Below are 15,513 nucleotides of genomic sequence, written 5' to 3' on the forward strand. Positions count from 1 at the left end.
CTTGCTAGAGAGAGAGAGAGAGAGAGAGAGAGAGAGAGAGAGAGAGAGAGAGAGAGAGAGAGTGTGTGTGTGTGTGTGTTTCTCTCTCATCCCCTACTAAAAGGGCTCGCCCCCTCCAAGATAGGGATGTGGGAAGACTTTTGAGTCTTCCCACAAGCATCCAATTTACCTAGAGTTTGACCATTGAACATAACCTTTGAATTTTGGAACCTTAGCATTTTGGAAGTCTTAATGGGATGAACCTTAGGGTTTTTGAAGCCCATTGTTGCACATTGCTCTTTTGTAGATGCCCCCCCCCCCCTTTTTATATGCCCCCTCCCTTTGGATCCCTGTTTTCCCTCCTTTGGATCCGTAGTGTGATTTTTCTGCCAGCTTAACCAATATTCTAGATTTTTCTCCCCTGGTACTTCCCCATATTAAATGATCAGTTTAACATGAGAAAATCATTTGGGAGGTATTATGACACCCTCACACTCTCTGCTAAAAGCGCAAGCAGTTGGCAATGAAACCGATGGCTTAATTACTCGAGGATAACCATCATAAGGTTAATTCGGTGTGATCGATCCTGCTAAGCTTTTCTGCCCTCATGTCCACTTTGACGTTTACTCTTTGCATTGCTTCGGCCTATACAGTCTGCATCGCCAATAGCCTGATAGCATCAATAGAAAAATGTGATGAACATGCCTATGAAGGCGTTGAGTTTTGGTGATTCGACCCCAAATTAGGCCAATTGATCATCGATTGAAATCTGATATCTTCTGTTTCAGTAGCACTAGAACAAGCCTCTGTCATGGGTTGATCGCACAAAATATATGATATTTGAGAGTCCTCATCACGTCGGCAAGTATCCGAAGTACTCTCCAAAAATTGAGCAACGCAGAGTGCTTTTTTGGTAGCTTTTCATGTCGCAGTTTCTTTTAGAGTCTTCCTGGCAGCAGCGATGTTTTTTTAAATTTAAAATTAATGCCACGTGGTGGCTTCTGCGTTGAGATACTGGAAAAATTGAGGCCCTTGTCACACTGGGACGGGCAAAAGTAGTCCAAGTTGAGATGGCACGCCGCTATTCGTTGGGGGAAAAAAGAAAAGTTGGCCACGAGGAGGTGTCAGAGGGGTGGCCTCGCTTGCCTGGCCATCTTCTCAAAACGATGGCCAACTGAAAAAGTGAAGGCAAGAGTGCACGGGAGTGGGCTTGAGCATTGTCCGTCAGCATGAAATGCGCATGCACCACCACTTGGCCCGCTCCTGTTTGCTGCTTCAAATGGCCAACATTTGGTTTATAACCCAATGTGACATAAACAAGCTGCCCGTCCCTGCAAAATTCCCATGGGCATTCGTCCCAGTGTGACAGGGGCCTGAGCAACGCAGAGGGTCGGAGTTGTTTTAAAAAAAAAATAATATTAGTGACACGTGGTGGCTTACTGCAAACTCACCAAGTAAATAGGAAATCGCGTGCTGCTCCGGACATTTGCCGCTTCTACGCAATATGCCACAGACTGTGGAGATCATCTCCACGAGAGTGCTCGTCAAACATCTAACCCTGATTCTGGCTCTTCTTCCTTACTCGCTTGCGACAAGGAGAGGTTCCGCAGAGTTGGGTTCTGCCTTCTCTTTCTCTGTGTGCTCACCGGAAAGCATCTTCGACGCCTGGCTCAAGCGCTTCCCAAGAGCTTATGTGTCGGAAAGGCGGGAGCGGGAACATCGCCTGCGGATCTTCTCTGATAATCTGCACTATGTGTATCTGCACAACCTCCGGAATTCTTCTTATAAACTTGGCCTCAACAAGTTTGCAGACCTCAGCAACCAAGAGTTTAGAGCCCTCTATTTGGGAGAAACTCCAAGTTTCTTGCCTTTGCAACATGGTCTGCTCCAAGCCACACCCATCTCAGATGTTAAGCACGCTTTGGGTGGCAATACTCCAAGCTCTATTGATTGGCGATCTGCAGGGTCTGTCACAAAGGTGAAAGATCAGGGTGCTTGTGGTAAGGCAATTGTACATCTTAGCTTATTTTGCATGTGCTTGTACCGGTGGATGATCAGGGTGCTTGTGGTAAGGCAATTGTACATCTCAGCTTATTTTGCATGTGCTTGTACGAGTGGATGCTGAGAGAGAGAGAGAGAGAGAGAGAGAGAGAGAGAGAGAGAGAGAGAGAGAGAGAGATTGGTCAAATTAGGCCTAGGGGACTAAATGAAACATATCTCACGCTCTATGTTGAGTTGATCAATGACTCCTGATGTTTCGGGATTGTGGATATGAGGGTGGCAATTGAGAGTCCATGCAATGGTAGGGAGAGAAAGGTATGTAGGGAGCGATTAGGGCTGGAAATGTGAGGGAAGGAAGCTTGAAGTGATCAAAAGCTTAGCATTCAAGGAGGATATGATGCTCAAACTCTCGAACTTGCAAGGAGCATAGTGTGCATGCACAAAGGGACTCTTTCCTAGTGCCCCAATGTCCTGTCTTGCATCGAAGGCCATGGTGCAAATTGCAGATAAGGGAATAGGCTCAAGCATGTATGGGTGTGTATGGTATCTTTTCTCGCAGAAGAACAAGCTTTTTTTATTGAAGCAATGCATGTGTTGTAATGTGAAATGAACACACAAAGAGGATCTCTCAGCTACCTGGACTGCTTGTGGACACGCATCTGACTAACCAGCCGACCACAGCCACCATCCGACAGCACTCCCTTGTTGGTTAGTGTCTGAGGACGTTGTTAGAGTGCGTAGTTCTCCAGGGTTGATCGGGAAAGCACCGGGCGCTTGGCTGTGGGAGAGTTGAGAGGAGCAGAAAGAGAGAGGAAAGAGCGTGGATTTATATAATCCAGTGCGATTTTTTGTAGATAATAAGAACTTTAAACCGATTTCAGAGAAATAAAAAAGGATTGATCTACACGTTAATGATAATTATAGTAGATAAACTGAGAAACACGGAAGAGTATGAGTTTGCAATCCATAAGCGCTTCTGATTAATGATTCCGATACAAAGTATATAATTTGATTGTACATGCTGGTGGTAGGCCTTGATTGAATAACCCAAAAACAAAAACCTCGAAGAATCTTCTTCTTTCCCTCTTCCCCTTCGTTGAAAGAGTGAACCTGTGTGAAAAGCCTTCTCCTTTTTTTCCCTCTTCTCCTTAGTTGAGAGAGCGAGAATCCACCCCCGAGAAATCCTTCCCTCTTCTTCTCCTCTTCCCCTTCTCCTATTTCTTCTTGAAGCCCTCCTGAAAAGAGCAGAGCATGAAAACCTGAATCTCTCAACCGGTGCGGAATGGGTCTATGTGTGTGAGACACAAAACATGTTTAAAACGTTGTTTTCCTTGTCCCTTGTGGGCCGTGTTTACAAAAAACGAATTTTGTAAAATTTTTAAAGAAAAGTACTTTTTGTGTCAGGTGCAGCACTGCAGCGTTGTAAAAATTCTATAGAATAGCACTTTTTGTGTTTGGTGCAATGGAATTGAAATGGTGAAGATCTAGGTTTTACACTTCCACAAATCTTTACTTTTTTCCTTGCGTTAATGATTGCTTCTTAGCATGAATGATGGTTCCTTTTGTTTCCCTGAAGAGAGGGAATGAGAAAGAGGTAGAAATGTATAGACGGAGAGAGAGAGGGCAAAAAGAGGAGAATGACACTGTCATGAGGACGTGGCAGCTGTTAACTATGTCACGAGGACGTGGCAACTGCTAACTTTAGTTGTTGGTTTCTTTCCAATGGGTTTTGTTTTATTTTTGAGACACTCTTTTTGAAGTGGCAAACGGTCGGACATTGTATGGCCAATGTGAACGATAGTTTCATCCGCGGATGGGAAGTGGTCGGCACTGGAATTCGTATAGTAAGAGGATGTCTAGGCTCAGAGCAAGATCATGTAGGTCCCCCCATCGCACTTAGTAAGTTGGTGGATACTAGGAAGTGAACTCAATAAAGGCATAAAGTCAAGGTGGGACTACCAACAGAAAGTATCCGACAGTTGGGCCACATTGCACTTTTGGATGCGGTCCCAATGAGGATAGATGGTTAGATGACCACTGGGAGCCCAACGGAATCATTTCCTAAAATTTAGGGAATTGCTATTTTGGGCCGTGAAATGTGTTCGCGTCATACCTCCGATATGAGTTGGGAACATTTTACAACTCTGCCGTAAAGTCAACTGAGCGACCAGTCGTGAGATTTTTAGGCGGCAAACCCGAAACGGGAAAATACTTGTAAATGCGCCAAGTGGCACATTTCTGTGCACTTGCCTCATGCATCAAGAAGTGGCGCTGAGTTTATAGCTAGGAGGCTCATTTTTGAGTTTCCTGTCACACAGGTAAGAGCTATTGAGTGCTTTCTTGATAGTAACAGGGAATGGCCGTTTTCAGGTCTCTGTTCCCCGTTCCCATATTAAGTTCCTGTTCCGAATCCCTGTCCCTGTTTCAAACGTGAGTATCCGTAACAATGAATGGCATTTTGTGGTAGTTGCCATTCCGCGTTCCCCGTTCCGGTTTCCATTCCTGGTAACTATGGCTTTCTTTCCCTTCCATGTACAGTGTGGTGCTAGGAGTGATGCTCTGCATGCTACACACTGCTCTCTCTGTCCCCTACGTGCGGTTATGTGATGCTCCACAAGAGGGCTCTTCATTTGACTAATGTACACCTGTGTGGGTTCATGCTTTTATGCTGAGGCAAGAGCCTCCTTGAGCAGGAACAGGGGTAGCTAGCTGCTACTCCAAAGCAGGCACCGGTGAGGGTCATAACCTCACCGTACAGGTGCAAATTCAGCGTTGTGTATGCGCAGAAGATTGACTGTTTTTCAGCCATACGGACACCAGAACTCTTGGGAATCGTGCCCCACTTGCAGAGGACAGGTAGGGGATTGTTTGGGGCTGAAAACAGGGCAAAAACCAGTAAATACAGCGAGCTGAATTTACTGTTTTTGGGCTGGAATCAGAGGGTTCTAATAGGGGAATTGGTTTCGCGCAAGGTTTGGGGTTGTTATGTTGCCGAAATTTGGCCAAACCATGTAGTATCTAGAGGGATACAGGTAGAGGATTCCCAAGACTCTACTTTGTAATTTACCCTCTCAAAGAATAAAGAAATACCGAAAGGGGCACCAATTTTAGGGCCTACAGGTTGTCGGCGTCTGCTCAGGGCATTCTAGCTTCCGAGCTGTGTGTGTATTCAAGTGTTAATTCCCGTCGCAAGTTTCCCTTGCACGTTCTCTCTGTGTGTGTCTAAAGTAAAGAATTTCGGGTGAAAGCCAACGCCTACCGCCCCACGGGCCGGTTTCATGGTTTCATTGCCGGGATATCAATCATTTTTTCACGAGGACGTGGCAACTGTTAACTATGTCACGTGGACGTGGCAACTGCTAACTTTAGTTGTTGGTTTCTTTCCAATGGGTTTTGTTTTATTTTTGAGACCCTCTTTTTGAAGTAGCAAACGGTCGGACATTGTATGGCCAATGTGAACGGTAGTTTCATCCGCAGATGGGAAGTGGTCGGCACTGGAATTCGTATAGTAAGAGGATGTCTAGGCTCAGAGCAAAATCATGTAGGTCCCCCCGTCGCACTTAGCAAGTTGGTGGATAGTAGGAAGTGAACTCAATAAAGGCATAAAGTCAAGGTGGGACTACCAACAGAAAGTATCCGACAGTTGGGCCACATTGCACTTTTGGATGCGGTCCCAATGAGGATAGATGGTCAGATGACCACTGGGAGCCCAACGGAATCATTTCCTAAAATTTAGGAAACTGCTATTTTGGGCCGTGAAATGTGTTCGCGTCATTACCTCTGGTATGAGTAGGGGAACATTTTACAACTCTGCCGCGAAGTCAACTGAGCAACCAATCGGGAGATTTTTAGGCGGCAAACCAGCAACGGGAAATGCTTGTAAATGCGCAAAGTGGCACATTTCTGTGCACTTGCCTCATGCATCAAGAAGTGGTGCTGAATTTATAGCTGGGAGGCTCATTTTTGAGTTTCCTCTCACAGGTTAAGAGCTATGGAGTGCTTTAGCCTTTGTTTCCCTCCCATGTACAGTGTTGTCACGTGACACATCCAACCCTATGTGTCCGTGGACAAAGCTACAGCACGACAAGGGTCCAGTCAGTCTAGTCAGTCTAGATTTAGAAGTGTTCTGGCACTTTTGTGAGTTTGTTTGCAGACCGTGCATGCCCAGCCACTTAGTGTAGATGCATATCCTCTGGTTGCACACAACATGATCATAAGCATTCCCATCAGAATCCATCAGAATCCTTCAGGGGAATTTTCCAGTGCATTTAGCCTATTTTTCCTATTTTTGACATTTTTCACTTATTATTTTTAAGTGACTTTTGTTGGAAAGTAGGTAGGGCAAATTGAGTAAGTTTGTATTTAAGCAAACCTAGACTAGCACTAATTGGCAGAAGAGGCAGCAGGAGCCCAAGCTCAACATGCAACTTCTCAGCAAGAACCTTGGTGGCATTGTCTCCTCCAAGCAAAGACCCCTAGCGTTTTCATCATCAAGCATCCTCGCAAGGTAAACTCAGCCCTAGCGTTTCTTCTCCTGGCCTCATCGCCATACAGTCCCAGCTTCTAGCGTTTTCCTCCAAGAATGCTCAGCAGCCCTTGCGTTTTTCACAAGACCTAGCGTTTCCAGATTTGCAGCCTCAGCCATTGCGATTTTCAGCAAATGAAGACCTGCAGTTTTTAGCCCTAAAGACCATCAGTTTCAGCCCTGAAGACCATCTGTTTCAGCCCTAAAGACCCGCAGACTTTCAGCCATAAAGACCAACAAAGGCAGCGTTTTCTCTTGCGATTCAGCCGCAACAGAATTCAGCCTATCAGCGTTTTTGGATAGCAGATAAAGAGTAGCAGATTTCAACCATAGCATCGGTCTCGCCATCCCCGTCGACGACACCGACATAGCCTAGACTTGCATCAGTCACATGCATCCCCATTGTACCAGTTTGTGCAATCAATAGTAGACCACTCTCGCCGACGAGAGTGGGGCCTTCGGAGGAGGGTTTTACAACGTCTTGGTGTCATATTTCTCTTCTCTCTCTATCTCTCAGTCTCATACATTTGCATGCACAATGTCCATTCACTTGTTTGTGATCATAGCACTCTCTCATTAAGAATGGGAGGCTCTCCCTTCCATAAGAACAAAAGGAACCTTGAGCACAGTTCGGAGCACTCATCTTGAGCAAAGCTCAAACATTCATTCTACTGCACCTTACATTGGTATTAGAGCTTTGGTAGTGTTCTGTATCACTCAAGGAAAGAACCACAAGAATCACAAGAATTTTTTTGTGCTTGTTACGGTCGCACAAAACCAAGTTCGCTTGGGTGTGTTGATTCGTAATCGTGTTTTTTGAAGTGTGACTGGAATCCCAAGAAAGAATGGCTTGTCCAGTCTCCCCTTGTGTCTCTTTTCAGTCATTGAGAGCGGACCGTGCACTTAGCGTCCGGCCAATTGACGTGAGGTGGGAAAAAGCAACCTTGGTGTGAGCGCAAGGCCGCCAAGGGGTGCGCCTGCGGAAAAGAGTAGAACTCGGGTGAAGAGAAGATCCTTCTCAAACACAGATCGCAAGTGAAAGAAAACCCTCAAGAACCTCAAGACCCTCAAGAACCCAAGAACCCAAGACCCTCAAGAACCCAAGTTCCTCGTGAACCTAAGAACCAAAGATCATAGTGCATGGTCATCACCTGAAGCGGAATGAATACTTCGCATACAGGTGATAAGCATGAGAAAGGCGACAATTTTTTTTTCCCACTAGGAGGTTTTTCCGACCCTCCCCCTTCGCCATCTACGCCACGAATTGTACCAAATTCTATGGAGGCGATGGTCAAGTTGATGATGGACATGATGGCCAAACAAGAAGCGACTCGCATTGCCTTGGAACACGAGCGCGACGAACGAAAAGAAAGAAAAGCACAAAGAAAAGAGGAAGCTGAAGCAAGACGAGCGGCCTTGGAGGCCGATCGGGAGGCTCAAAGAGAACTCCGCACTCAAGAATTGGTTCGACAAGTACTTGCCTCGAAGTCCGAACCAATCAAAGATCGTGGGAGTTCCTCAAGTGGCGCAAGCCACGATGCGGATTCAAACAACCCAGTCACAGAAAAGTTGACTTTTAGTAAGTATGATGGTAAGGTGGATGCTAAGGTTATTCATTCTTGGTTGCATCAATTTAATGCTTATTTTGCGACAACTAAGAAGATAGGGAATAGCAAGGTTTTGACGACAGCTATGTATCTTGCCGGTGATGCCATCAATTGGTACCACGTATGGCAAGAGGCACAGCTAGCCGCGCACCTAGAGGAAGCCGACGAATTCACGTCCCTTTCCTTCAATTGGGCTGATTTCGAAGACAAGCTCAAGGTGCGGTTTATGCCACCTCAGTACCTCGCACGATTGAAGGACGATTGGCGTGCTCTCAAGCAAAATGGTATGTCGGTTATGTCTTTTTCTAATCGTGTTTTGCAGCTAGGTACCCAATTACGCAAGTCGGATGATGAGCGCAAGGAGGCATTCCTTTATGGATTGGACGAGTATATCAAGTACGATGTCGAGGTGCTCGATCCGATTAATCTCAACAAGACGGTAGCGATTGCTCTCGCACAGGAGATGAAGCACAACAAGGGAAAGCCTAAGGAGAACAAGACTTCCACAAGTACCTCGCAGACTTCTCAGAACCCTAAGAATGGTAAGAACGGTAAGAATGGTAATAACGGTAACTCTTCTAACCAATCTTCCAATAGTCTCTCAGAAAAGAATTCTTCCAATGAAACTAAGGGTAAGGCACAATTGCTAAACATAAGCTCACTCTAGATGAAAAGGTAGCACAAGGAATTTTAGGAAAATACATCACGTCGGAAGAGCAAAGCTCTTATTCTAAGGAAGGTCGTTGTTTTCATTGTCACGTTAAGGGTCATATAAAAAGAACATGTCCTAAGCTTGACTCTAATGAATCTAAAGAATCCACAGAACCCACTTCCTCTGTCAATGCAATTATGATAACACGAGTGTGCCCCAAGTTTCTCCTGACCCTCCCATTGATGAGTCTCATTAAATATTATGGTCATATGACGGGGCAGCGTTTTGTCATATTGTTTGACCCAGGTAGTATGCGTGATGTGATCAGTTCCTCTCTTGTTGAGAAAGCCCGCCTAGAGGTTAGTCAGAAATCTCCTCTCAAGGTCTCTGGCTTTGCTCCCGGTATGGACTCTCTCATCACGAAAGAGTGTCTTGGTGTGTTGTTTACAATTCAGCAAACTGCTTTCCGTAGAAGATTTTTTGTCTCCTCTCTCTCAAGATGTGATATGATTTTGGGCATTCGATGGTTTCGTGAGCTTAACCCTCTCATTGATTGGGAGGCTAACACTTTCACTCTCAATGCAAAAAGTGACTCTCCCATTGTCATTCGTGGAGAGGAAGTTGTTCATTCTCCCTCTCTCATTGCTAATGTGCAGGCGAAGATTGCACGGACTCAGGAGAAGGAGACTCTCTCAGTCTCTTCTTCTCCAAAGCATGACACACAGGATTTGCATGATTATGAGAAGCATGATGAATTGAATGATAATGATGAGCATGATGATTTGAATACCAATGATTTGCATGAGGATTTGGTTGACAATGACAAGCATGATGATTTCCATGATGATCAAGATGTGATTTCTCACAAGCATGATGATTTTCATGAAGATGATGTGATTGTTCACAAGGATGATGTGTTAGTGGATGCTTTTTCTAGCGAAGCTAACCTCGTTGTAGATTCGATCAATCACAAAGGATCGATCTTGGCTCTCGGGCCTAGGTCCAAAGAACCCCCTCAGGACGGTCCAAAGAACCCTCATAGTAAGTATTATGTGTTTGCATGATTGATACGCACGCATTGTTCGAGTGTTTCATTCGTGATCGTTTCTTGTATTTTAGTCAGCATCTTTATGTGATCCCTTTTCCTAGGCATGACATATTGTACGTTGAGCACGTTTCACTCATGAATGAGCACGAACGTATGCGGATTGTCCATGAAAAGCTGAAAAGTATGCATTCAAGAACGTCACATTCCATGTCTCTTCCTTGGCATGACACATTTGTAGAAAGAGCACATGAAAGTATGAGTACCAAGCATGGGCATTTCCGTAGTGAATTGCCACAGTTGATTGCTTTAGATCAAAAGAGAAAGATTCGATCTCATTGTTTGTGTGTGTATTGTGAACGGTCTGGCACTCCGTCTCTTTGTTCATCTACATTACATGCACAATCTATTAGGACATTATGATTTTTTCCACTCAATTTACATGGAATAGGTATGTTCATGGTTTTGTGTTGGAAGTGGTTTTAGGAATTTTCAGCCATGGAGATTCTTGAAGAAGGAAGAAGCATGACACTCGACGAAGTTGAAGCTTTGAAGGAGCCACACAAGACTTTGTGTCGCTCTCGGCGCGGCCCAAAGAAGCAGACATTGCAGACCTTTATGAAGTTCAAGTACCGCATGACCCACACATTAGAGTGGGTCGGCGAAGAGTCCCTTCCAGGATTCTGGATGCTATTGGCGATCTCCCTCGACGCCATACAGTACCAGTACCTCACTTTGAAAAGGAGGGGATGTCACGTGACACATCCAACCCTATGTGTCCGTGGACAAGCTACAACATGACAAGGGTTCAGTCAGTCCAATCAGTCTAGATTTAGAAGTGTTCTGACACTTTTGTGAGTCTGTTCGCAGACCGTGCATGCCCAGTCACTTACTATAGATGCATATCCTCTGGTTGCACACAGCATGATCATAAGCATTCCCATCAGAATCCATCAGAATCCTTCAGGGGAATTTTCTAGTGCATTTAGCCTATTTTTCCTATTTTTGACATTTTTTACTTATTATTTTTAATTGACTTTTGTTGGAAAGTAGGTAGGGCAAATTGAGTAAGTTTGTATATAAGCAAACCTAGACTAGCACTAATTGGCAGAAGAGGCAGCAGGAGCCTAAGCTCAACAGACAACTTTTCAGCAAGAACCTTGGTGGCTTTGTCTAATCCAAGCAAAGACCCCTAGCGTTTTCATCATCAAGCATCCTCGCAAGGTAAACTCAGCCCTAGCGTTTCTCCTCCTAGCCTCATCGCCATACAGTCCCAGCCTCTAGCGTTTTTCCTCCAAGAATGCTCAGCAGCCCTGGCGTTTTTCACAAGACCTAGCGTTTCCATATTTGCAGCCTCAGCCATTGCGATTTTCAGCAAATGAAGACCTGCAGTTTTCAGCCCTAAAGACCATCAGTTTTCAGCCCTAAAGACCATTAGTTTCAGCCCTAAAGACCATCAGTTTTCAGCCTTAAAGACCCGCAGACTTTCAACCATAAAGACCAGCAAAGGCAGCGTTTTCTCTTGCGATTCAGCCGCAACAAAATTCAGCCCATCAGCGTTTTTGGACAGCAGATAAAGAGTAGCAGATTTCAGCCATAGCGTCGGTGTCGCCATCCCCGTCGACGACACCGACATAGCCTAGACTTGCATCAGTCACATGCATCCCCATTGTACCAGTTTGTGCAATCAATAGTAGACCACTCTTGCCGACAAGAGTGGGGCCTTCGGAGGAGGGTTTTACAACGTCTTGGTGTCGTATTTCTCTTCTCTCTCTATCTCTTAGTCTCATACATTTGCACGCACAATGTCCATTCACTTGTTTGTGATCATAGCACTCTCTCATTAAGAACGGAAGGCTCTCCCTTCCATAAGAACAAAAGGAACCTTGAGCACAGTTCGGAGCACTCATCTTTAGCAAAGTTCAAACATTCATTCCGCTGCACCTTACAAGTGTGGTGCTAGGAGTGATGCCCTGCACGCTACACATTGCTCTCTCTCTCCCCCCCCCTACATGCAGTTATGTGATGCCCCACAAGAGGGCTCTTCATTTGACTGTGTCACAAGACGGGCACCACGTGCCAATAGAAAAGAACAGACTGAACAACTTTAAGCACTTCAAATAACAACTGAACTGAAAGAGAGAGACAACACGCGATACGGAGTGGCGGAATTCCACCCCAGAGAGTTGGCGCCAAACCTTGGCGCCCCTTTCAGTATTTCTTTATATTGCATCAACATAGTATAAGCCGGTACTCCATACTCTGCACTCTGCACCTTCGCCAGGAAGCATGTCAGAGAATGAGCCCTAGCCTCATTTAAAGGCCCTTGGTTTGAAAAGCAGTTACAATAAAAAGCCTTAAAAACTCAAAAGCTTCTGTCCAAAAGCAAAGCCAAAAAGCTGCCAGCGTAAATCATGGAAATCCGTACAACCTGCCACGTCATCAGCCAACGCAAAACACGGAAATCTCCTTGCTGCCCTTAGGGTTAGGGTTAGGGCTTCTGCAGTTTTAGGGTTTTTGGCAACAAAATTAGGGTTTGCAGGTTTTAGAGTTAGGGTTTTCAGAATTAGGGTTTGCAGGTTTTAGGGTTAGGGTTTCCAGAATTAGGGTTTCAAATGTTAGGGTTTTTGTCAGAAATTAGGGTTAGGGTTTTTGCTCTCGGACAACTACGTCATCACTTTGTGACAGTTTATGCCCCTAGGCCACATCTGTAAGGTGGCTCCATTCTTTAGGCTGACACGTCAGTAGTTTGTTACATCTCCCCTTCTTGAAAGAGAGTAATCGTCCGCGATTACAGCATATCTGCAAAACAACTCAAGTTAGCTCAAAAATTTCCGAGGGACATTCCGAGGGACAATCAGTTTGCTCTTTATTAAGGAGTTAGCTTCTCCTTTCTTCTCTTTTGATCAAGGAGTTAGCGTCTCCTTTCGGCTGTTTTGATCAAGGAGTTAGCTGCTCCTTTCTGCTCTTTTGATCAAGGAGTTAGCTTCTCCTTTCGTCCATATCGGAACTCTTGATATTCTAGCGTAGTAAAATTAGCCATCACACCCATACCGTACTGATCTTCCACGGGTGTCTTATGCACTAAAAAATTACATACCCAGGCAATCTCATCCAATTAGGAATATTCAGTGGTTGGCACATCACAATGCAACACAAATGCTCACATATGCATGTTACAAGACATAGAAACATAAAGTCGTCGATGAACACTCCCCCCGCAAATAACCATCCAGGTCCGGGCCATGAGCTGTTCAACGACTCCCCCATCACTCCTCCCGCAAATAACCTAAAAAGGTCCAGGCCATGAGATATAGAGGCCTTTTACAACCAAACGCCCCCCAGACCGCAGCCTGCGTCGTTTGGAGGTGCTGAGAGTAACCACTGCTCATACTTCTTAATACTCCTCCTGCATAACCATCCAGGTCCGGGCCATGAGTAACAACAACAATACTCTCCCTGTAAATAACCACAAGGGTTTGGGCCATGAGTAAAAACAACACTTTTCAATCATTCAATACTCCCCTCGCAAATAACCACAAGGGTCCGGGCCATGAGTATGAACAAGCATTCTCAAACATAATTTCTCACTACTCCACCTGGGAGTAAAATCACCAATCATTGAAACAAGTATTAAAACCAGAGTGAAACAATTCAAATCAGCACCAAGACAGGTTCAAAACAGATACCATCCATTTCAAACAAATTCCAAACATGATCACCAAACAAGTTTTCAAACTTAAAAAAGCAATCTCAACATCAGTCGAGCTCGAAAAGTCGACCGACTTTCCATCCTGGAACTTGCACCAAAAATTAGGGTTAGGTTCATTCCGTAAGGCCGTAGTCGAGCACAGCATGGTCCATCAGCTCTCGGACAGAGTGTTTCTTTGGCGGCGATGGTAGTCCCAAGATAGCAATCGCACCGAATCTCCAAGGTCATCTGCTTGTGAAGAGACATCTACTGAGAGACATCGAGAAATTTCAAGTTATGATCTGCTAGGGTTTCCGTGGCAAGCATTTCAGGATACCCCACTCTGCCGGAAGTCGCACTCCAAAGGAAGACGTCAGAAACCATATAACTTCGGGCAAATTTTTTCTTGAAAGCTTGCCAAGTACTCGGAGTATGCTGTTTGGTAGCTATCAACATCTGCATGGCCCTGCCTCTGAGAAAAACAGTGACTCGAAACAAATCTTGGATCCTTCTTTTGCAAGTGATCTTAATGGCTTATGCCCTGTAAGACATGAGCGGTTTGCTCTGTCTCCTCTTTCGTAGGACCGGTATGCTTTTAGAAAAGCACACGCCTGATGCTCTGATACCACTGTCACAAGACGGGCACCACGTGCCAATAGAAAAGAACAGACTGAACAACTTTAAGCACTTCAAATAACAACTGAACTGAAAGAGAGAGAGAGACAACACGCGACTCGGAGTGGCGGAATTCCACCACAGAGAGTATTGGCCCCAAACCTTGGCGCCCCATTCGGTATTTCTTTATATTGCATCAACATAGTATAAGCCAGTACTCCAGACTCTCCACTCTGCACCTTCTCAAGGAAGCATACCGGAGAATGAGCCCTAGCCTCATATTTAAAGGCCCTTGGCCTGAAAAGCAGTTACAATAGAAAGCCTTTAAAACTCAAAAGCTTTTGGTCCAAAAGCAAAGCCAAAAAGCTGCCAGTGTAAATTATGGAAATCCGTACAACCTGCCACGTCATCAGCCAGCGCAAAACGCGAAAATCTCCCTGTTGCCCTTAGGGTTAGGGTTAGGGTTCTTGGCAACAGAATTAGGGTTTGCAGGTTTTAGAGTTAGGGTTTCCAGAATTAGGGTTTGCAGGTTTTAGGGTTAGGGTTTTCAGAATTAGGGTTTGTAGGTTTTAGGGTTAGGGTTTCCAGAATTAGGGTTTCTGGTAGAAATTAGGGTTGGGGTTTTTGCTCTCGAACAACCACGTCATCACTTTGTGACAATTTAGGCCCTTGGGCCACATCTGTAAGTTGGCTCCATTCTTTAGGCTTTGACACGTCAGCAGTTTGTTAGAGATTGATGTACACTTGTGTGGGTTCATGCTTTTGTGCTGAGGCAAGAGCCTCCTTGAGCAAGAACAGGGGTAGCTAGCTGCTACTCCGAAGCAGGCACCGGTGAGGGTGATAACCTCACCGTACAGGTGCAAATTCAGTGCTGTGTATGCGTAGAAAATTGACTGTTTTTCAGCCATACGGACGCCAGAACTCTTGGGAATCGTGCCCCACTGGCAGAGGATAGGTAGGGGACTGTTCGGGACTGAAAATAGGGCAAAAACCAGTAAATACAGCAAGCTGAATTTACTGTTTTTGGGCTGGAATCAGAGGGTATATATACGCCAGTAGAAGTGAGTTCTAGCAGAGGAATTGGTTTCGCGCAAGTTTTGGGGTTGTTATGTTGCCGAAATTCGGCCAAACCATGTAGTATCTAGAGGGATACAGGTAAAGGATTCCCAGGACTCTACTTTGTAATTTACCCTCTCAAAGAATAAAGAAATACCGAAAGGGGCGCCAATTTTGGGGCCTACAGGTTGTCGGCGTCTGCTTGGGGCATTCTAGCTTCCGAGCCGTGTGTGTATTCAAGTGTTAATTCCCGTCACAGTTTTCCTTTGCACGTTCTCTCTGTGTGTGTCTAAAGTAAAGAATTTCGGGTAAAAGCCAATGCCTACCGTCCCACGGGCCGGT

The 15,513-nt window shown here is 45.2% G+C and overlaps 1 pseudogene across 1 annotated transcript in view; it reads left to right on the forward strand.

The window, feature by feature from the left end:
- The first annotated feature begins 1,445 nt into the window (after positions 1 to 1,445).
- Positions 1,446 to 15,513, forward strand: part of LOC147437840 (low-temperature-induced cysteine proteinase-like) — a 124,405-nt pseudogene continuing 110,337 nt past the window's right edge. The window contains exon 1 of the transcript XR_015184907.1: positions 1,446 to 1,979. The product of XR_015184907.1 is annotated as a low-temperature-induced cysteine proteinase-like (transcript). The remainder of the gene's footprint in view (positions 1,980 to 15,513) is intronic.

The sequence above is a fragment of the Adiantum capillus-veneris genome, chromosome 17 (assembly GCF_014529385.1).
Source record: "Adiantum capillus-veneris isolate H3 chromosome 17, ASM1452938v2, whole genome shotgun sequence".
Taxonomy (NCBI): Eukaryota; Viridiplantae; Streptophyta; class Polypodiopsida; order Polypodiales; family Pteridaceae; genus Adiantum; species Adiantum capillus-veneris.